The sequence below is a fragment of the Ovis aries genome, chromosome 3, assembly GCF_016772045.2.
Source record: "Ovis aries strain OAR_USU_Benz2616 breed Rambouillet chromosome 3, ARS-UI_Ramb_v3.0, whole genome shotgun sequence".
In the NCBI taxonomy this organism is placed as follows: domain Eukaryota; kingdom Metazoa; phylum Chordata; class Mammalia; order Artiodactyla; family Bovidae; genus Ovis; species Ovis aries.
In genome coordinates this window covers 182,144,819-182,168,991 of record NC_056056.1, presented here as the reverse complement: position 1 = coordinate 182,168,991, position 24,173 = coordinate 182,144,819, and positions in this window count along the sequence as shown.

Here is a 24,173-nt window from a genome sequence, read left to right as displayed (position 1 = left end):
GAACACATTATACTAATTATTTTCTTTATTCATATAAAGTGAGAGCACCAAAGTATTGATGTTTGAAGAAGAGTGTAAGTAGTTAAGTGTTAGTTGCTCAGTCGTATCTGACTCTTTGTGATCCCATGGACTGTAGGCTTCTTTGTCCATTGGAAGAATACTGGAGTTGGTAGCCATTTGCTTCTCCAGGGGAATCTTCCTGACCCAGGGATCAAACCAATGTCTCCTGGATTGCAGGTGGATTCTTTATCATCTGAACCATCAGGGAATAATTTCCTGAAATTAAATACTATATTTTCTTAAAATATGATCAATTACTATTTTTAACACTCCTCTCCCATAATAACTTTTTACAAAATTATTGGAGTATAGTTGATTTACAGTTGTGTTAGGTGTATGGCAAAGTGAATCAGATACATGTACATATATCCACATTTTTTATTTTTCAGATTCTTTACCTATATAGTCTATTACAGAGTATCGAGTAGAGTTCCCTATGCTATACAGTAGATTTTATTAGTTATCTATTCTATATATAGTAGTGTGTATATGTCAGTCCCAATCTCCCAATTTATTAATATCCTTCCCCCTTTATCCTCTGGTAAACATGTTTGAGTTCTGCATTAGTGACTCTACTTCTGTTTTATAAATAAGTTCATTTACCTCTTTTAAGTTTCCACTTATAAGCAATATCATATGATACTTGTCTTTCTGTGTCTGACTTACTTCACTGAGTATGACAATCCCTAAGTTCATCTATGTTGCTGTAAATGGTATTATTTTGTTCTTTTTTTGTGACTAATATTCCATAGCATATATGTACCATATCTTTTTTATCCATTCCTCTGTTGATGGATATTTAGGTTGTTTTCATGTCCTGGCTATTGGAAATTGTGCTTCAGTGAACATTGAGGTGCATGTATCTTTTTATATTATGGTTTTCCCACTACTCCTTTTGAAGTTGATAACTTTAAACAACAACAAAAAGTAAACTTATGGAGCAGATTGTGTCAAGGCAATTTAATTTGAGCCACATTTATTTGAGAAGTATGATTACTGCCAGTCATTGAGCAACATGATTGTCAAGTAGCTTTTAACACATACCAAAAATTAGTCAGTGGGCTGTGATATCACAATATCCAGTAATTTTTTTCCCTTGGTTTCACTGGCATTTTTAAATCTGCCTCCAATTTTTCCCAGGTTAAGGGTCTTTTCCAATGAGCTGGCTCTTTGCATCAGATGGCCAAAGTATTGAAGCTTCAGCTTCAGCTTCAGCATCAGTCCTTCCAATGAATATTCAGTTGATTTCCTTTAGGATTAACTCATTTAATCTTGCTGTCCAAGGGACTCTCGGGAGTCTTCTGCAACACCACAATTTGAAAGCATCAGTTCTTCAGTGCTCAGACATTTTTATGGTTCAACTCTCACATCTGTACATGACTACTGAAAAAAATAATAGTTTTGACTATCTGGACCTTTGTCAGCAAAGTAATGTCTCTACTTTCAGTTCAAATCAGTTCAGTTCAGTTCAGTCACTCAGTCGTGTCCGACTCTTTGTGACCCCATGAATCGCAGCACTCCAGGCCTCCCTGTCCAAACCAACTCCCGGAGTTCACTCAGACTCATGGCCATCGAGTCAGTGATGCCATCCAGCCATCTCATCCTCTGTCGTCCCCTTCTCTTCCTGTCCCCAATCCCTCCCAGCATCAGAGTCTTTTCCAATGAGTCAACTCTTCTCATGAGGTGGCCAAGGTACTGGAGTTTCAGCTTTAGCATCATTCCTTCCAAAATCCCGGGGTTGATCTCCTTCAGAATGGATTGGTTGGATCTCCTTGCAGTCCAAGGGACTCTCAAGAGTCTTCTCCAACACCACAGTTCAAAAGCGTCAATTCTTTGGCGCTCAGCCTTCTTCACAGTCCAACTCTCACATCCATACATGACCACAGGAAAAACCATAGCCTTGACTAGACGGACCTTAGTTGGCAAAGTAATGTCTCTGCTTTTGAATATGCTATCTAGGTTGGTCATAACTTTTCTTCCAAGGAGTAAGCGTCTTTTAATTTCATGGCTGCAGTTTAGTTGCTCTTATATAGGGCGCACGGGCTTCCCTGGTGGCCTAGATGGTAAAGAATCCGCCTGCAATGCAGGAGACCTGGGTTTGATCCCTGGGTTGGGAAGATACCCTGGAGAAGGGCATGGCCACCCATTTCAGTATTCTTGCCTAGAGAATCCCCATTGACAAAGCCCTGGTGGGCTACAGTCCATGGGGTCACAAAGAGTTGTATAGGACTGACTGACTAAGTACAGCACAGCACATAATGTGTACATATGTTAACAAATATAATGTCCTCTCGTACTGAACCTTTTATTATTATATAATGTCTTTCGTTTTTGTTGTTGTTGTTGTTATAACTTTTGTTTTAAAGTTTAGTATGTGTCTTGCTACCCCCATGTTCTAGTCATTTCTATTTGCAGGCAGTATCTTTTCCCACCCCCTCACTTTCAGTCTGTTTGTGTCTTTAACTCTGAAGTGAGTCTCTTGTTGGCATTGTGTAGAAGAGTCATTTTTATGATGCAATCAGCCACCCTAAATCTTTTGTTTAGGCCATTTAGTACACTGACATTAATTATTGACAGATTTATATTGTACTTATTTTCACTTTATTACTTGTTGACTAGTTCTTATAGATCTTCTTTGGTCATTTCTTTGTTTCTTACTTTGTGATTTGATACTTTTTGTAGTATATGTTTATCCCTTCTTTCATTCTTTTGGATTTTGCAGATTTTTGATCTGTGGTTGCCATGGGGTTCATAAATGTTAACTTAAAACTATAATCACTTATTTTTTCTCTTTATTTTTTAAATTATGAAAGAAAGGTAACAAATTTAAAGGAGACTTGGAGAATACAGAGCAAATTTACATATAGTTTCATATGTATTGCAATTATTTTAAGTAGATAAATTAAAATTTTTAGTTGGAGTTGCAATATCAAACACTCAAAAATTAATAGCATAAATGGACAGAAAACTAGGAGGATATAGTAGACCTGAAAAGCACTATGAACCAATTCAAGATAAGATTTATATAATTTTCATGCAACAGTAGGATACAAATTCTACTCAAGTTCCCAAAGATTATAAACTGTGAGACACTGGAATATATTCAAGTACATAAAACAAAGTGCAAAATTTTCATGATCTAAAGGTATTGAAAGTGTACAGAGTCTGTAGTCTTATCACTGTGGAATTATGTTAGAAATGAATATCAAAAAATATTTTAAAATAAACCACATATTTTCAAGTGCAATGTGACATTTATCAAGAGAGCTCTCTGACTTTGCCATCAAAAGTCTCAACAAAGTTAGAAGACTGAAAAAACACAGAGGTTGAATGCAGAGAGGAAATAATTTTTGTTTTTCTTTTTTCCCCCTGCATTTCTAAGGCAGAGAAATTAACATCAAAATGAGAAATTAATATCAAAGATACTTAAAAAAAACCCATGTATTTGCAAATCAAATGTCCACTTTAAAAAGATATATCTAAAAAAAGTCATAACAAGGAAAGTAAAAATATAAAATTAAATTAAAAGTATAAATGAATAAAAATGTAAAAAGAATTTATCAGAATTTTTTGCATGCAGCTGAAGCTGATCAATGCAACTAAATATAATGTGCAACATTAAATAAAGTATGAAAACCTTATACTTTATAATAATGAAAACCAGCATAAAATTTTGTAAAATTTGAACAAAATCTGTACCTTATTAATAACACAGTAAACCATGTGAATTTCCTGTTTCTGGTTTATAAGTATTTCTTTATATTCTCAGCATTGGATTGGAAGATTCAAGCTTCATTCCAATTTAAAAAAATCACTAAGATAATAAACTTTCTGGGCTTTTAGCAGTAATATGAGACATCAAAATACATGAAACTATATCAAAGTTTGAAGTGAATATAAATTAGCAATCTAGCATTCTATTCATATTGTCAAACAAGCATAATCAAAATGTCATAAATTTTTTAGCTAGGAAAAAAATCATGTTTTCTAAAATATATATGTTATACTATACATGCTGTTTATATGTGTCTGTGTGAAAAAGTTTTTCAACTACAGTTGGTTGATAGCTTGATAAAGGCTTGAGAAAAACAACAACAAAAAAGAGAGGAATTGGAAAACATAAACTAAATTAAATCAGAGCTATGACAATGAAAGAGAAAAATGAAACAAGCTAGATAAAAGTAAAAAAAATAATCCTATAGTCCAGTTATTTTAAAACATGGACGCTCATTAGAAACATATATGATCATTGAAGAAAAAAAATACCTGGGAATTTGCATTTTAAAAAAAAATTTCAAGATAATTCTTATATGAATCTAGATTTTAAAAAGTGATTACAAGTTGTTCTATTAAATGATAGTTTTAATTATATAGAATTTTATCATTTTCTGTTGACCAATTATAATGTAATAGATAAATGTTAATAAAGCAGATAATAGTTCAGTTCAGTTCAGTCACTCAATTGTGTCTGACTCTTTGTGAATCCTTGGACTGCAGCATACCAGGCTTTCCTGTCCATCAACAACTTCTGAAGCTTGTTCAAACTCATATCCATTGAGTCACTGATGCCATCCAACCATCTCATTCTCTATAGTCCCCTTCTCTTGCCTTCAACCTTTCCCAGCATTAGGGTCTTTTCTAATGAGTCAGTTCTTCGCATCAGGTGGCCAAAGCAGTGGAGCTTCAGCTTCATCATTAATCCTTCCAAATAAAAGCTACATAATCACAATAATTATTCTTTATATTCTTGCAACCTCTTCTTAATATCTTCTGTTTCTGTTAGGTCCATATCATTTATGTCCTTTATTGTGCCTATTTTGTATGAAATGCTCCCTTGGTATCTCTAATTTTCTGGAAGAGATCTCTAGTCTTTCCCATTCTATTGTTTTCCTTTATTTCTTTGCATTGATCACTGAAGAAGGTTTCCTTATCTCTACCTGCTATTCTTTGGAACTCGACATTCAAATGGGTATATCTTTCCTTTTTTTTTTTTTTCTTTGCCCTTAGCTTCTCTTCTTTTCTCAGCTATTTTTAAGGCCTCCTAAGACAACAATTTTGCCTTTTTGCATTTCTTTTTCTTGGGGATGGTCATCGCATCCTGGAATGCAAAGGCAAGTGGGCCTTAGGAAGAATCACTACAAGCAAAGCTAGTGGAGATGATGGAATTTCAGCTGAGCTATTTCAAATCCTAAAAGATGATGCTGTTAAAGTGCTGCACTCAATATGCCAGCAAATTTGGAAAACTTTTCCAGTCAGTTTTCATTCTATTTCCCAAAGAAAGGCAATGCCAAAGAATGTTCAGACTACTGCACAATTGCACTCATCTCACACACTAGCAAAGTAATTTTCAAAATTCTCCAAGACAGGTTTCATCAGTACATGAACTGTGAACTTCCAGATGTTCAAGCTGATTTTAGAAAAGGCAGAGGAACCAGAGATCAAATTGCCAACATCCGCCAGATCATTGAAAAGGCAAGAGAATTCCAGAAAAACATTGATTTCTGCTTTATTGACTATGCCAAAGCCTTTGACTGTGTGGATCACAACAAACTGGAAAATTCTGAAAGAGATGGGAATACCAGACCACCTTACTTGCCTCCTGAGAAATCTGTACGCAGTTCAAGAAGCAACAGTTAGAACTGAACATGGAACAACAGACTGATTCTAAATGGGAAAGGATTACATCAAGGCTGTATATCGTCACCCTGCTTATTTAACTTATATGCAGAATACATCACGAGAAATGCCAGACTGGATGAAGCACAATCTGAAATCAAGTTTGCCTGGAGAAATATCAATAAACTCAGATACAGAGATGACATCATTCTTATGGCAAAAAGGAGAAGAACTAAAGAGCCTCTTGATGAAGTGAAAGAGGAGAGTGAAAAAGTTGGCTTAAAGCTCAACATTTAGAAAACTAAGATCATGGCATCTGGTCCCATCACTTCATGGCAAATAGATGGGGAAACAGTGGAAAACAGTGGCAGACTGTTTTTCTGGGGCTCCAAAACCACTGCAAATGGTGACTGCAGCAAGAAATAAAAGACGCTTGCTCCTTCAAAGAAAACCTATGACCAACCTAGACAGCATATTAAAAAGCAGAGACATCATTTGCCCACAAAGTTTCATCTATTCAAAACCATGGTTTTCCCATATATCCACATGTATGGATGTGAGAGTTGGTCTACAAATAAGTCTGAGTGCCAAAGAATTGATCCTTTTTAACTGTGTTGCTGGAGAAGACTCTTGAGAGTCCTTTGGACTGCAAGGATATCAAACCAGTTAATCCTAAAGGAAATCAACCCTGAATATTCATTGGAAGTACTGATGCTGAAGCTGAAGCTCCAATAATTTGGCCACTTTGTGAGAACTGACTCATTGGAAAAGACCTTAATGCTGGGAAAGAGTGAAGGCAGGAGGAAAAGGAGCTGGCAGAGCATGAGATGGTTGGATGGCATCACTGACTCAATGGACATGAGTTTGATCAAGGTCCGGGAGTTGGTGATAGACAGTGAATCCTGGCAGTACATGGGGTCACAGTCAGATACGACTGAGTGACTGAACTGAATAGTAAAAGATGTTTATCAGTTTTCACAATCAATAGCCAGACCCCCCCCCCCAAAAAAAGATAATTATAATTGCAAGCTATAGTGGAAACATGATTAACCTAACAGTATAAAATAATTACATACAATTTGGGCAGTTAAGTAGAGTGGTGTCCTAAGTAGAAATGTATACATGCACGTTTTCATTCACCCAGCCAGTCTACATCTTTTTGTTGGCCATTTAATCCATTTGCATCTATGGCGGTAATTGATATGTATGATCCTATTACCATTTGCTTAATTGTTTAAAGGAGAAGATCTTCTTCTCTTGTGTTTCCTGCCTAGAGAAGTTCCTTTAGCATTTACGGTAAAGGAGGTTTGGTAGTACTGAATTCTCTTAACTTTTTTGTCTGGAAAGCTTTTGATTTCTCCATCAAAAGTCTTTCTCAGTAGAATATTCTTGGTTATAGGTTCTTCCCTTTCATCACTTTAGATATATTCTGCCATTCCTTCTGGCTTGTATAGTTTATGTTGATAAATCAGCTGATAAGCTTGTGGGAGTTCCCACAAGTTTGTATATTTTTCCTTTGCCATTTTTTTCCCTTGTCATTTTTCCCTTGTTGACTTCAATATTTTATCTTTGTCTTTAATTTTTGTCAGTTTGATTACTATGTGTTGGTGTGTTCCTCCTTGGGTTAATCCTGCCTGGTACTCTCTGCTTCCTGGACATGGTTGACCATTTCGTTTCCCATGTTAGAGAATTTTTCAGCTATTATTTCTTCAAATATTTTTTTCCCAAGTTCCTTTTCTCTCTCTTCTCCTTCTGGGATCCCTGTAATGCAATTTTTGGTACCTTTAATGCTGTCTCAGAAGTCTCTTAGATGGTTTTCCTTTTTTTAAAAAAATTCTTTTTTCTGTGTTGTGTTCTGTGGCATGATTTCCACTATTTTGTCTTCCATGTCACTTATCTGTTCTTCTGACACAATTATTCTGCTAGCTATTCCGTCTAGTGTATTGTTAACCTCTGTTTCTTTGCTCTCTAGTTCTTCTTTGTTGTTGTTGTTGTTTGGTTGTTAAGACGTATCCAAATCTTTGCAACCCCATGGATTGCATCAAGCCAGACTTCCCTGTCTTTCACTATCTCCAGAGTTTGCTCAAACTCATGTCCATTGAATTGGTGATGCCATCCAATGATCTCATGCTCTGTTGTCCCCTTTTCCGTCTATCCTCAGTCTCTCCAAACATCAGGGTCTTTTCCAATGAGTTGGTTCTTTGTATCAGATGACCAAAGTATTGTAGCTTCAGCTTCAGCATCAGTCCTTCCAATGAATATTCAGGGTTGATTTCCTTTAGGATTGACTGGTTTGATCTCCTTGCAGTCCAAGGGACTCTCAAGAATCTTCTCCAGCACCACAAATCAAAAGGTCAATTCTTTGACTCTCAGCCTTCTCGTCCTTGGTGAACATTTCTTGCATCTTCTCCATTATTATTCCGAGATCCTCAATCATTTTCTCTATCACTATTCCGAATTCTTTCTGGAAGGTTTCTTATCTTCACTTCACTTAGTTGTTTTGCTGGGGTTTTACCTTGTCCCTTCATCTGGGCTATAACCTCCTGGTTTTTCACTGATTAACTTTCTGAAATGTAGTTTTCATTGTATCTGCTGAAGGATTTTGGGTCTTCTTGTTTTTCTGTCTGCCCTCTGGTGGAAAAGGCTAAGAAACTTGTGTAAGCTTCCTGATAGGGAACTAGTGGTGGGAAAAACTGTGTCTGGTGGGTAGGGCTGTGCTCAGTAAAACTTTAATCCAATTATCTGCTGATACAATTATCTATCTGCTCTTTAGCCTGAGGTGACCCAGCCCGGAATCTAGGGCTCTGTGGTAGGGTTAATGGCAACCTCCTAGAGAGTTCATGCCTAACCTAACCCTACCCCTAACCCTAACCTCTCAGTACTACTGCTGACAGCGCCCCCATCCCTGTAGTTGTAAGCTACTATCAACCCATACCTCCTCAGGAGACCCTCCAACACTAGCAGGTAGATCTGGTCCAGTCTCCCGTGGGGTCACTGCTCCTTCCCCCTGAGTCTTGGTGCACATAAAATTTTATTTGTGCCCTCCAAGAATGGAGTCTCTGTTTCCCCCAGTCCTGTGGAAATCCTGTAATCCCTCTGGCCTTCAAAGTCAGATTCCATAGGGATTTCTGGTCCCTTTGCCAGATACCCAGGCTGGGAAGCCTGATGTGAGGTTCAGAACCTTCACAACAGTGGAAGAACTTTTTTAGTATTATTGTTCTCCAGTTTGTGGGTTGCTTACCCAGAGGGTATGGGATTTGATTTTATTGTGACTGTGCCCCTCCTATCATCTCACTGCAGCTTCTCTGTTTTGGACATTGGGTATCACTTTTTGGTGAGCTCCAGAGTCCTCTTGTCGATGTTTGTTCAATAGCTGGTTGCAATTTCAGTGCTCTCTACTTATTATTATTTTTAAAATAGTGATTTGTAGTCATTTATATTCAAACATCTTCTAAAAGACCTTCATTTTTTACTCTTTTACCCCCTGTTCCATGTGTTTGACGTCATATTTTACATTTTCATGTTTATCGCTCAACTTTTACAAATTTTGTTTTTTAATCTTCATATTGGCTTATTTAAGTGTTTGATCCTCTGTCCTTGCCTTTCCTAGTAGATTTCCCTCTTTTCTATAGATTCTTACTTCTTTTCCACTTAGACAAGATCCTTCAACATTTCTTTTAGGGTAGGATTTGTATTGATGAATCCCTTTAATTTTTGATGTCTGAGAAGTTTATTTAATCTGTCCTTCTATTCTAAATGATAATCTTGCTGAGCAGACTATCCTACATTGAAGGTTTTTCCCTTTCCTCACTTTGAATGTAGTGTGCCATTCCTTTATGGCCTATAAAGTTTCTACTGAGAAATTAGTTGATAGCCTTATGGTGGTTCCCTAGTATGTGATTCTTTTTGTCTTGCTGTGTTTAGAATTCTCTCTTTAACTTTTGCCAGTCTAATGATCGTATTTTTTATTGTGGATCTATTTGGGTGCATCTTTGCTTGGTACCCTCCCTTATTCCTGTACCTGAATTTAAATTTCCTTCTTTAGCTTTGGGAAGTTTTCAGCCATAATTTCCTCAAATACATTTTCATCCCCTTTCTTTCTCTCTTTTTATTTTGGGAGTTCTATAATGTTAATGTTGATATGCTTAAAGTTATCCCTGAGAGCTCTTAAGTTGTTTTGAATTTTTTAAATTTGTTTTCCTTTTTGCTATTCTGTTTGGGCGATTTTCATTTTTCCACTTTCCAGGTTTCTTATGTGTTCTTCTATATTACTTAGCTTGGTACTCATTTTTCTAATGTGTATGTTTTAATTTCTGCTATTGAATTCTTCATTTCTGATTGAATCTTTTTTATATTTTCTAGTCTTGCTGAAGTATTCGCTGCTTATATCAGTCTTTTTCTTAATTCAGTTAACAATTTTGTTACTGATATTTTGAATTTAGTAGATTATTGATTTCTGTTTCATTATTTATTTTAGGGGGCTTTATCTTGCTGTTTCAATTGAGAGTAGTTCTTCCACATTTTCATTGTGCTTAACTAGCTCTGCCTTTACGAATTTAGGTGAAACAATTGTTTATTGTGGTCCTGAATGGATATTTGTACGTGGCAGCATCCCTGTACAAACTGCATGTCAGATTTGATGTTGATGCCATTCATGTCTTTCCTCAGGGTTTACTGGTAGCTTTCACCTTGGTAGGAGGTGGGGCTAAAGATAGACTTCTTACTTGCTCAGTGGTCATCACCACCCTTTCAGGAATGGGGTCTGATCATAAATTGCTGGAACAGAAGTTCTGAGGTTCGTTCTGAGCTGACACTTTCCCCTTTATGTGTGTCTTTCTCCCTTTTCTTACACTGGATTCTTGCCCAAGAGATGGAGGGAGTCCTAAAGCAAAGAGGATTTATGTACAGACAGAACTTCCATAGATCCTCAGTTGCTACTCCTCTTTGTCTCTCATGGTCAATCTACCTCCAACTTCTTTTTCTCCTTCCCTGCTCTGAAAGTGCTTCACAAAGCAAGCAGAGACCCTGTGGACTCTCACCATATATTGGAGTGTGAGCTATGGTGGAACAACAACCATCAGAGGTCTAGACTATTTCTGAGGTACTGCTTGAATAAAAGCCAACAATTGGTGTGGCTTCCCAGCAGGTTCTGCCCTGGGAGCAGATTGTCTCTGCATTCCACAATCAAGTATTTTCCCCATCTTAACTGCCCCTAATCTGGTGCCACATTGCAACATGGAGTAAGCAGGTCTAGAGTGTTCACTCAGCTCAGGATGCAGTGTATGGTGAGGGAAGCATGAGAAATCTGGCAATCACTAGAGCAGACATCTCCCTGCTCAGCTTCAGGGCAAACATGCATATACTCTGTATGGGTCTCCCAGCCATCCTCCAAATAGCAAAAGGGGCTTGTCTCCCTTGAGTAGAAACCCAGGACTTGGGCATCTAGACTATGGTTCAAGCTGTACACTCACCAGGGCAGCTGTTGTTCTCATACTTCAGTTGCTAAGTCATGTCTGACTGTTTGCAATCCCATGAACTGCAGCATGCCAGGCTTCCCTGTCCCTCACTATTTCCCAGTTTGCTCAAGCTCATGTCCCCTGAAGCAGTGATACCATCTAACCGTCTTATCCTCTGTTGCCCCCTTCTCCCCTTGCTCTCAATATTTTCTAGTATCAGGATCTTTTCCAATGAGTCAGATCTTCCCATCAGGTGGCCAATGTATTGGAGCTTCAGCTTCAGAATCAGTCCTTCCAGTGAATATTCAGGGTTGATTTCCTTTAAGATTGACTAGTTTGACATCCTTGCTACCTCAAGAGTCTTCTCCAGCACCACAGTTCAAAAGCATCAGCCTTCTTTATGGTCCAACTTTCACACCTGTGCATGATTACTGGAAAAACCATAACTTTGACTATATGGACCTTTGTTGACAAAGTGATGTCTCTGCTTTTTAATGCATGGTCTATGTTTGTCATAGCTTTTCTTCCAAGGAGCAAGTGTCTTTTAATTTTGTGGCTGAAGTCATTGTCCAACGTGATTTTGGAGTTTGAGAAAATAAAACTTGTCACTGTTTCCACTTATACCCCATCTATTTTCCATGAAGTGATAAAACCAGATGCCATGATCTCAGTTTTTTGAGCGTTGAGTTTTAAGGCAGCTTTTTCATTCTCTTCTTTCACCCTCATCAAGAGGCTCTTTAGTTCCTCTTCACTTTCTGTCATTAAAGTGGTATCATCTGCATGTATGAGGTTAAAGATATTTCTCCTGGAAATCTTGATTCCAAGTGTGAATCTTCCAGCCCAGTATTTCACATGATGTACTCTGCATATAAGTTAAATAAGCAGGGTGACAATATACAGCTTTGTTGTACTCCTTTCCTGTTTTTTCTTTTTCATTAATTTTATTTTATTTTATTTATATTTTAATATAAATTTATTTATTTTAATTGGAGACTAATCACTTTACAATATTGTATTGGTTTTGCCATACATCAACATGAATCCACCACGGGTGTACACGTGTTCCCCATCCTGAACCCCCCTCCTTCTTCCCTCTTCATACCATCCCTCTGAGTCATCCCAGTGCACCAGTCCCAAGCATCCTGTATCCTGCATCGAACCTGGAATGATGATTCGTTTCATATATGATATTATACATGTTTCAATGCCATTCTCCCAAATCATCCCACCCTTTCCCTCTCCCACAGAGTCCAACAGACTGTTCTATACATCTATGTTTCTTTCGCTGTCTTGCATACAGGGTTATAATTACCATCTTTCTAAATTCCATATATATGTGTTAATATACTGTATTGGTGTTTTTCTTTCTGGCTTACTTCACTCTGTATAACAGGCTCCAGTTTCATCCACCTTACTAGAACTGATTCAAATGTATTCTTTTTAATGGCTGAGTAATACTCCATTGTGTATATGTACCACAGCTTTCTTATCCATTCATCTGCTGATGGACATCCAGGTTGTTTCCATGTCCTGGCTATTATAAACAGTGCTGCAATGAACATTGGGGTACACATGTCTCTTTCAATTCTGGTTTCCTCAGTTTGTATGCCCAGCAGTGGGATTGCTGGGTCATAAGGAAGTTCTATTTTCAGTTTTTAAGGAATTTCCACACTGTTCTCCATAGTGGCTGTACTAGTTTGGATTCCCACCAACGGTGTAAGAGAGTTCCCTTTTCTCCACACCCTCTCCAGGATTTATTGCTTGTAGACTTTTGGATAGCAGCCATTCTGACTAGTGTGAAATGATACCTCATTGTGGTTTTGATTTGCATTTCTCTGATAATGAGTGATGTTAAGCATCTTTTTATGTGTTTGTTAGCCATCTGTATGTCTTCTTTGGAGAAATGTCTATTTAGTTCATTGGCCCATTTGTTGATTGGGTCATTTATTTTTCTGGAATTGAGCTGCGTAAATTGCTTGTATATTTTTGAGATTAGTTGTCAGTTGCTTCATTGCTATTATTTTCTCCCATTCTGAAGGCTGTCTTTTCACCTTGCTTATAGTTTCCTTTGTTGTGCAGAAGCTTTTAATTACGTCCCAGTTGTTTATTTTTGCTTTTTTTATTATATATATATATATATATATATATATATAAAATTTGCTTTTATTTGCAATATTCTGGGAGGTGGGTCACAGAGGATCCTGCTGTGATTTATGTTGGAGAGTGTTTTGCCTATGTTCTCTTCTAGGAGTTGTATAGTTTCTGGTCTTACATTTAGATATTTAATCCATTTTGAGTTTATTTTTGTGTATGGTGTTAGAAAGTGTTCTAGTTTCATTCTTTTACAAGTGGTTGACCAGTTTTTCCAGCACCACTTGTTAAAGAGATTGCCTTTTCTCCATTGTATATTCTTTCCTCCTTTGTCAAAGATAAGGTGTCCATAGGTGCATGGATTTATCTCTGGGCTTTCTATTTTGTTCCATTGATCTATATTTCTGTCTTTGTGCCAGTACCATATTGTCTTGATGACTGTGGCTTTGTAGTAGATCCTGTAGTCAGGTAAGTTGATTCCTCTAGTTCCATTTTTCTTTCTCAAGACTGCTTTGGCTATTTGAGTTTCTTTTTTTTTTATATTTCCATACAAATTGGGAAATTATTTGTTCTAGCTTTGTGAAAAATACCGTTTGTAGCTTGATAGTGATTGCATTGAATCTATAGATTGCTTTCTCTAGTATACTCATCTTCACTATATTGATTCTTCTAATCCATGAACATGGTATGTTTCTCCATCTATTAGTGCCCTCTTTGATTTCTTTCACCAGTGTTTTATAGGTCTGTTGTTCCACGTCCAGTTCTAACTGTTGCTTCTTGACCTGCATGTAGGTTTCTCAGGAAGTAGATAAGGTGGTCTCGTATTCCCATCTCTAAGAATTGTCCACAGTTTTTTGTGATCCACAAAGTCAAAATCTTTAGTGCAGTCAATGAAGCATAAGTAGAAGTATTTTTGGAATTCCCTTGCTTTTTCTTTGATTCAGTGAATGTCGGCAATTTGATCTCTGGTTCCCCTGCCTTTTCTAAACCCAACTTGTACATCTGGAAGTTTTCAGTTTACATATTGTTGAAGCCTAGCTTGAAGCATTTTGAGCATTACCTTGCTATTATGTGAAATGAGTGCAATTTTATGGTAGTTTGAACATTCTTTGGCATTGCATCTTTGGGGGATTTGAATGAAAACTGATCTTTTCAGTTTTCAGGTGTCCACACATATAATATAATTCCCTTTTCCTCTGAGTTGCCACCCAGAAGCACAGGTTACAACTCAATTGCTTTTTTTCCCCCCTTCCTACCTGATTACATGTGTAACTTTATTATTGTCTTGCATGTATAGAGGCCCACATCCCCTGCCAGTTTCCAGTTAGTTTTTCAATGGGAAGTTTTCATACATGGATGTATTTTTGGTGTTTCCATGGAGGGATGTCACACCTCCATGTCCTCTTACACCACCATCTTGCTCCTTCCTCTCAACTTCACACTTCTAATTTCCAAAACTATAAGATCTTAACTTTGTGTTTTTTAAAACTCATTTTTTTTTTTTTGGTAATTTGCTGTAGCAGCAATCAGAAAGTAAGACAGATTTGAAGTGGAAAAAAAATCAACATTCCCAGTGCCCTATAACTTTATGGAAATGAACTTCTAATCTCTATTCCTTGGATAGATATGAGAGAAGGGGAAAGGTGAATTAGGAACTGTAAAATATCAGATGTGAAGTGTGACATCTGAAGAGGGAATGTATTAATTCTAGTCTCTGACAAAATAAGAATACAAAGTGTTAGCCCTAGAGCCAATACTAAGATAATAATAAATTGAGATACATGTAGCAATCCAGTATAAAAATAAAATGAATAAGAAATAAAATGGAATACTAAAGTATATTTGGTTAATCACAAGTAATGTGAAAAAGTTGCAAAGGAAGGAAAATAACAAAAAAGGAAAAATAAAAAAGAAGTAGTCAGATGATAAGCTTAAACCTAACAATACCAATAATCTTAGTAAATGTGAATGGATGCAATAACATCAAAATTCATAAAATAAAACCCAAATGAATTAACTAAACAAGGTTACCATTAAAATAGAATATTTTAACAAACTTCTCACAGTGATTGATAGACCATGTAGAGAAATCAAGTAACTATATAAAAGATTTGAAAATCATTACAATCATCTTAATCTAATAGATGTTTAGAGAGTGTTACATACAGTAACTTCAAAATAAAGACTCTTTTAAAGTGCAGAGGAAGCATATAGTCTAAATATTGTACATAATAAAATAATAGTAAAATATTGTACATAGTAAAATAATGAAATTTAACAAAGCTTAGATAAAGAGGATATCTGGATAATTTCATAGCATACAGAATTCAAGAATTCTAAACAAGCTGCAAGGTGAAAAAATATTGTGAAAAGAAATAGGAAATATTTCAAACCGAATGATAATTAAAACCGAACATTTAAAACAAATTAAAATTTGTGGAATGCAGCTATAGCATTACTTAAAGAGAAATGTACAATTGAAAAATGCTTATACTGGAAAAAAAAGACTAATTGAAAGCAAATATATGATTTCTATTTCAACTTTAAGAACCTAGAATAAGATGAGCAAATTAAATCCCAAATAAACAGAGGAAATAGCTAGCATGATAATAGAAGAAACAATAAAATTAAAAAATGACAAATAAATGAATGTGATTCGTTAAGACTTATCAAAAAATAATAAGAAGAAATAGACTGTAATAACAGTAATGAAAGGGATTTTATTGCCTTAGATTTTACAGGTAGTAAACGTATAAGAACCCAGTGTGAACAACTTTATGACAGTAAATTTGACATATCTGATAAAATGGAGAAGTTCTTTGATATATATACATTATCAGAACTGACACATAAGAAAACAAAAAGTTCAATGTCTTTATAAATTAAACGTATTTAATTTTTAATTACATTTTTACAAAGGAAACTCTAGACCTGGATAATTTCACGGATGACTTCTCCCAATCATTTGACCAACTCCTTTGACCTTTAATGGATGGAACAGTCCTCAGAGTTTTCTAAGAGATTGTCTCCCAGGTTATAATTCACAGTTCAGTTCAGTTCAGTTCAGTCGTGTCTGACTCTGCGAATCTATGAATCGCAGCACGCCAGGCCTCCCTGTCCATCACCAACTCCCAGAGTTCACGCAGACTCACGTCCATCAAGTCCGTGATGCCATCCAGCCATCTCATCCTCTGTCGTCCCCTTCTTCTCCTGCCCCCAATCCCTCCCAGCATCAGAGTCTTTTCCAGTGAGTCAACTCTTCGCATGTGGTGGCCAAAGAGTGCAGCACTTTCACAGCATCATCTTTCAGGATTTGAAATAGCTCAACTGGAATTCCATCACCTCCACTAGCTTTGTTCGTAGTGTTGCTTTCTAAGGCCCACTTGCCTTCACATTCCAGGATGTCTGGCTCAAAAAAGCTTTCTATTTCTTTCTTAGATTGACTCTTGCTTTTTTCATCAACAGAATCATCTGGGGAGTTTTAAAACTGATTAACTTTTGCCAATATCATTTATCAGTTTTCTTGCTCTGAGTCTGGGCTGGCTTACCATGTAGGTGACCATACATTTAGTATATTTTCACAGGTATAAATAATTTTATTTCCATCCAGAATAATTCACTTTTTTTTTTACTAGTAATAAGTAACTCACACTGCTCCCCAGCCCCCCAAATAGCATCCACACTCCTCCAAAGCTTAAAGTGCAAATACTCGCATGAAAGGAAAAGCTTTGTTTCCTGAGATTTTGAGCACTGTTTGAGCATTTAAACAAGAAAGGGACGAATCGCCAAAGTAGAATAGGCTATGGTGGGGAGTGGGTACCTGCAAGGTCACTGGGGTACTCAAGACATAATTTTCCATTCATAATTTTGTCATAAACTAGTCTGGTCTACAAGGCAGAAAATATTTTGCAGAAGATGTTAATGGATGCAGATTGTTGTTACAGGTAAGGGAAAATAAACAATGTCTGCTATCCATGAGTTTATGATTCAGTAGAAATAAGGGGCTTCTAGGAGTTATGGAATTTACAGAAAGAATGTGAAATCAATGCTTGGCCATTGGTTGTTCTTGATCTACAAAATTTGTCTCTATAATCCATGAAGTTTTTTCTAGAAAAATTGACTCTGCTTTGTGGAACCTGCATGTCAAGAGTTATCCAGATTCTAAGAAAGTAAGAGAATTAAAAGACAAAATTCTTTGTATAATATGTAATTAACTAGAGAATTGAGGAAGGCTTGCTCTGCTTATAGTTGTTGATAAAGAGCAAATATTTTTACCCTACTATTAGGAAACCATTGACTGAAACCACTTGCCTTGGCCAAATGCCATAATAATCACTTGCTTGAGCTGTCTCAAAACAGGAGGTCTCAATAAGGAACATGGTGCTGCCATGGAAAAGTAACTGGGAGAATTTGGGAGGGGCCAACAGGAGTGAAAAGATGCAGCTTATAATATGTCTTGCCAACCTTCCAGAAACTCTCACACTGGAATCCATCTTGGCTTGGAGAGATGGCTGAGAGACGTGTGTGCCACCAGGAAGGACCCTGAGTCAGACCAAATATCGGAACAAGCAATATTATTGGCTAGAAACAGTCAGTAATTTAAATCATTACCAAAAAATCTGAGACTGTGAGCCACATGGCAAAGCAGTTCTCCAAGGTTCTCTTACCCTGCTGCTCTTGAACAAAGGCTCAAGAGCTCTTTTCTGATAATTTTTTTTTCTTTGTCAGTATGTATGTCTTCTAGGACAATTCATTTCTGAGTGTTAGATGAGAGCCCACTCTTAGGCTCTGATAGGGGCACCCCTTCTGGCAACACTACAATGAAAATGAATCTCTTTATGCTCCTAATTTGAGCAAGTCTCAAAACCACATAGGAGATAAAATAGTGCCTGAATTTAGCCTGAGAATTAAAAGTTGAGTTAAGGAGCAATCTGAGACCTACTGATGAAAACAGTGCAAGTTACTACAGTTATTTTAGACAGTAGTCTTCAAAGTGAGAGATAGGTGAAAGTGTTACAGCACATTTATTTTTATGCACATCTGAGAAAAGATTTGAACAAGTTCTGGGAGATGATGAAGGACAGGGAATCCTGGTGTGCTGCAGTCCATGAGGTTGCAAAGAGTCCAATACACCTCAACGACTAAGCAACTGCAACAGAAAGGAGGCTTTACTAATGTCAAATTGAGAGTAGTGAATCTGTGATATGAATAATGTGTAAATACTTATACATTGGTTGAAAAAGTTGTTACTCATGGCTTGCATGATTTAAAAATTTAGTGATTTAGAAGGAGTGGAGCCAAGGTGGTGCCAAGGGAAGACATTCCATGTCTCCTCACACCTAAGATAGTCTCCAAACACTCATGGGGGATCTCCCATGGCCAGGCTGATGGGAGGAGTCCTGGGGACAACCAGGTACCATGTAGGAAGGAGTAGGGAAGACCAAGGCTGGGGGACCGGCACTATTGAGGGGCTGCTGGGGAAGGGGAAGTGGTTTCACCCAGGGTAGGTGCTCTTGCTCCATGGGGAAATGGAGGGATCCCCTGGGATCTGAAATTCCATTAGGGGAAGGCCCAGAGGTTCCCTTTACACTTGGCCCTGGGGAGCCTCCAGAGGTCCCCAGCCTGGTCCTCCACCCTTGGGGGTTTTTCTGACCTCTGGGGCCCTCTTCTACCTCCAGGCTGAGCCCTCCAGGGAATCCTCTGCTCTTCAGGGCTCAGGTGGGTCCTGTGGGCATGAGAGGGAGAGAGGAGGAGAAAAAGCCAGGCCAGCCAGGGAGGTTCCTTTGGAATTGTGTGGTATTACAATTGTGTGGTATTCCCCTGCCCATTCATTCTGAGGAGCCCTCTAGCTGAGAACCCTTCCTGCTTTTCAGCTCTACATTTGCCCTTTGAGATTGCCTCTGTATTCTGGGCCCCCTTGGCCCTCCAGGGCCCTCTCTGTCCTTCAGAGCTTACTTGGCTGGGTGTGTCTTATGGATGTGAGAGGGAGGGAGGAGGAAAAAAAGGTGGCTGGGGGAAGCTCCTGTAGGTCTCCAGGAGCAGGGAACTGCCTGATGGGCCTCCACACACATGGCCCTGAGGACATTCCTGAGGCCCCAGCTGGAGCTCTCCACTCTTTGGGATGCCCTCTGCCCTCTAGGGGCCCCCTCCAACCTCTTGGCTACCCTCCACTCTCCAGTCTACTCCTCACTCTGAGGCTCCATCCTCTGGGGTACCCTCATCCCTCTGGGGACCCTGGTCTGCCATCTGGACCAGGCCCTCTGGGGCCCCCTCTGCACTCTGGGGCCCCTTTCTGCCCTCCAGGGCTTCTTCTCTCTTCAGGGCCCACTTCTCCCTCAAGGCTGAACCCTCCACCATCTGGGGTCTCCCTCTGCTCTCTAGTTTTCTCCTTCTCCAGGAACCCCATCCTCTGGGGTCTCTTTCATCCCTATGGATCTCTCCTCTTTTCAGGGGCCTCTTCTATCCTCCAGGGCCCCCCTCCTCCCTTGGGGCCCCACTCCACTCTCCAGGCTGAGCCCTCCACCCTCTATGGATTCACCTACTCCTACCTGGGTCATCTCTGTTCTCCAAGGCCCCCTCTGAGGGCACCTTCTGCCCATGTAGGTCCTCTGGAGATGGAGACAAGGCAGTTGGGGGAGAGTCTCTCTAGTGTGGAGGAGTGGAGAACTAGTCTGTTGCTCCCCCATCAACTTGACCCTGGGGAGCCACCTGAGGACCTGGGCCTAGTTCGTCACACCCTGAAGACAGAGGCACAGCAGAAGACCCCCTTAACTGGGTAGAACCTAAGTTGTCCCCACCCCCACCCAGGGCCTTTTCTGGAGGCATAGATTCTGAATCAGGACCTCTCTCCTGCCTTAATCTCACCTAAATCTTATCTTCACAGCCAAGGTATTTTTCTGCTTATTTTAGGTTTTTTGTTTGTTTATTTTGCATTAAAAAAAAAAAATTTCCCAGTGGAGTTCAGTCTTACCCTCCAGTGGTTGTTTCGTATATGTTCTTATTTTCTTTACTATTCCTGTTAGTTTTCTTAACATTTTATTTTTTATTCCTTGTAATTATTCTGTACCTTCTTACTTTTAATTTTTATTTTATATATATATATATATATATATATATATATATATAGTGTTTATATATTTATGTTTCTTCTATTTGCTATTTGGAGTTTGAGTTTACCCTCCAAGGGTTGTTTCAAATATATTATTATTTTTTCTAATATATCTGTTACTGTTCTAAATTTATTATATATTTTTGTTGTTTATTATTGTTCTGATTACTTTTTTCTTTTTCCTGCATCCCTTGGCTTGTGGGATCCTGATTCATGGGCCACAGTACAGGCCTAAGCCCTGTGATGAGAGTGCTAGTTTGAACTGCTGGAGTAACAGAGAATGTCAGGCCCCAGGGAATATTAATCAGAGTGAGGTATCACAGAAGTCCACATTTCAACACCAAGACCTGGCTCTACTCAACTGCATGCAAACTCCACTGGTGAAAAGCTCAGGCCAAAGAAGCAGTAAAACAGAAACATTGTGCCACCCATCAAAACAAACAAATGAAAACAAGAAAAAATATGATACAGACAAAGGCACCAGGTAAAAAGCTACAAGACCAAATAAATGGAAAGGAAATAGGAAATCTATCTGAGAAAGGACTTAGAGTAATGATAGTAAAGGAGTTTCAAAATATTGAATATAGAATGGAGAAAATGCAAGAGACATTAACAAAGACCTGGAATAAATAAAGAATATAAAAAACAGCAGTGAACAACACAAGTACTGAAATTAAAAATACTCTAGAAAGAATCAATAGTAGAATAACTGAGACAGAGGAATGGACAAGTGAACTGAAAGATAGAATGATAGAAATAACTCCCAAGGAGCAGAATAATAATAAAAAAAGAATGAACAGAATTGAGGAGAGTCTCAGAGACCTCTGGAACAAAATTAAATGCACTAACATCCAAATTACAGGGATCCCAGAAGAAGAAGAGATAACTTTCTTTAAGACTATGAGAAAATATTGCAGGAGACTATAGTCAAAATCTTCCTTAATATGGGAAAGGAAATAGCCATCCAAGTTCAGGAAGCCCAGAGTCCCATACAGGATAAAAGCAAAGAGAAATACACCAAGACACATATTAATCAAACTAACAAAAATTAAACGCAAAGGAAAAAGTATTAAAAGCAGCAAAGGAAAAGCAGAAAGTAACATATGAAGGAATCCCCATAAAGCTAATAGCTATTTTTCACCAGAAACACTGCAGGCCAGAAAAGAGTGGCAGCATATATTTAAAATGATGAAAGACAAAAACCTATAGCCAAGATTACTTCTACTCAGACATATGAAAGCTAAGAGAATTCAACACCAGGAAGCCTTAAACCAAATGTTAACGGATATATACGGAATTTAGAAAGATGGTAATGATAACCCTGTATGTGAGACAGCAAAAGAGACACAGATGTATAGAACAGTCTTATGGACTCTGTGGGAGAGGGTGAGGGTGGGATGATTTGGGAGAATGCCATTGAAACACGTATAATATCATATGTGAAACAAATCGCCAGTCCAGGTTCAATGCATGATACAGGATGCTCGGGGCTGGTCCACTGGGATAACCCAGAGGGATGGTATGGGGAAGGAGGCGGGAGGGGGGCTCAGGATGGGGAACACATGTACACCCGTGGCAGATTCATGTTGAAGTATAGCAAAACCAATACAATATTGTAAAGTAATTAGCTCCAATTAAAATATATAAATTTATATTAAAAAAATGCTAAAGGAAATTCTCAAGGTAGAAAACACAAGAAAAAGACCACACACATAAAAAAACCTCTCAAACAATTAAGAAAATGGCAATAAGAACATACATATCAATAGCTATCTTAAATGTAAATGGATTAAATGCCCCAACCAAAAGACACAGACTGGCTGTACCCATAGAGAAATAGGATCCATGTATATGCTAACTACAAGAGACAGTTCAGACCTAAGAACACATACAGACTGAAATTCAAGGGATGGGAAAAGATATTCCTTGAAAATGGGAATCAAAAGAAAGCAGGAATACCAATATTCATATCAGAAAAAAATATATTTTGAAATAAAAACAGTTACAAGAGATAAGGAAGGACACTACATGATGATCAAGGGATCAATCCAAGAAGAAGATATAGCAATTATAAATATTTATGCACCCAACATAGGAGCATCTCAATACATGAAGCATATGCTAACAACCAAAAAATGAGAAATCAGCAGTAACACAATAACAGTAGGAGACTTTAACAACCTACTTATACCATCAGACAGATCATTCACTCAGAAAATTAATTAGGAAACACAGTCTTAAATCATACACTAGACCATACGAATTAAATTGATGTCTTTAGAGTATTCCATCCAAAAACAGTGGGATACAATTTTTTTCTCAAGTGCACATAGAAGATTAGCCAGAGTAGATCACATTTTGGATCACAAATCAAGCCTTAATAAATTTAAGAAAAAAGAAATCATATCAAGCATCTTTTCTGAACATGGTGCTATAAGATTATATATCAATTACAGGGAAAAAATTATTTAAAAAACACAAAAACGTGGAGGCTAAACAACATGCTTCTAAATAACCAAGAAGTCACTGAAGAAATAAAAAAATAAAATAAAAAGATACCTAGAACCAAATGATGATGAAAACACAATTACCCAAAATCTGTGGGATAGAGCAAAAGAAGTTCTAAGAAGGAAGATTATAGCAATACAAGCCTACCTCAAGAAGCAAGAAAAACATCAGATAAACAACTTAATCTTACACATGAAGCAACTAGGAAAAGAAGAACAAAACATCCAAAGTTAGTAGATGGGAAGGAATCGTAAATACCAGAGAAGAAATAAATGAAAAAGAAATGAAGGAAATAATAACAAAGATCAATAAAACTAAAAGCTGTTTCTTGAGAAGATAAACAAAATTGACAAACCATTAGTCAAACTCAGCAAGGAAAACAAGGAAAAAACAAATCAATAAAAATAGAAATGAAAAAGGAGATGTTACAACAGACAATGAAGAAATACAAAGAATCATAATAGACTACTATGAGTAACTATATGCCAAGAAAATGGACATCTTGGAAGAAATAGACAAATTCTTAGAAAAGTATAACCTTCCAAAACTGAACAAAGAAGAAATAGGAATCAAGAGCAGACCAATCAGAAGCACTGAAATAGAAACACTATGATCAAAAATCTTCCAAGAAGCAAAAAATCAAGGCTAAACGGCTTCACAGGTGAATTCTATCAAATATTTAGGGAAGAACTAATACCTATCCTTCTCAATTTTTCCAAGAAATTGCAATGGGGGGAACAGTCCAGACTAATTCCACAAGGCCATCATCACCCTGATATCAAAACTAGACAAAAACATCACACACAAAGAGAGAAAATTGTGAGCCAATATCACTGAGGAAAATAGACGGGAAAATCCTGAGCAAAATACTAGCAAACAAAATCCAACAATACATTAAAAGGATCATGCATCATGGATATTTTTCTTGGCCGGAAAGTGATGACAAACCTAGAAAGTGTGTTGAAAAGCAGAGACATTATTCTGCCAACAAAGGTTCATATGGTCTTCCCAGTGATCATGTACAGTTGTGAGAGATGAACCTTAAAGAAGGCAGAATGCCAAAGAATTGATTCCTTTGAACTGTCCTGCTGGAGAAGACTCCTGAAAGTGCTTTACACAGCAAGGAAATCAAACCAATCAATCTTAAGGGAGATCAACCCTGAATATACACTTGAAGGACTGATGCAGAAACTGATGCTCCAGTATTTTGGTAATCTGATGCAAAGAAAAGTCCCTGATGCTGCAAAAGATCAAGGGCAGAAGAGGGCATCAGAGGATGAGATGGCTGGATGACATCACCAATTCAATGAACATGGACTTGGGCAAACTCCGGG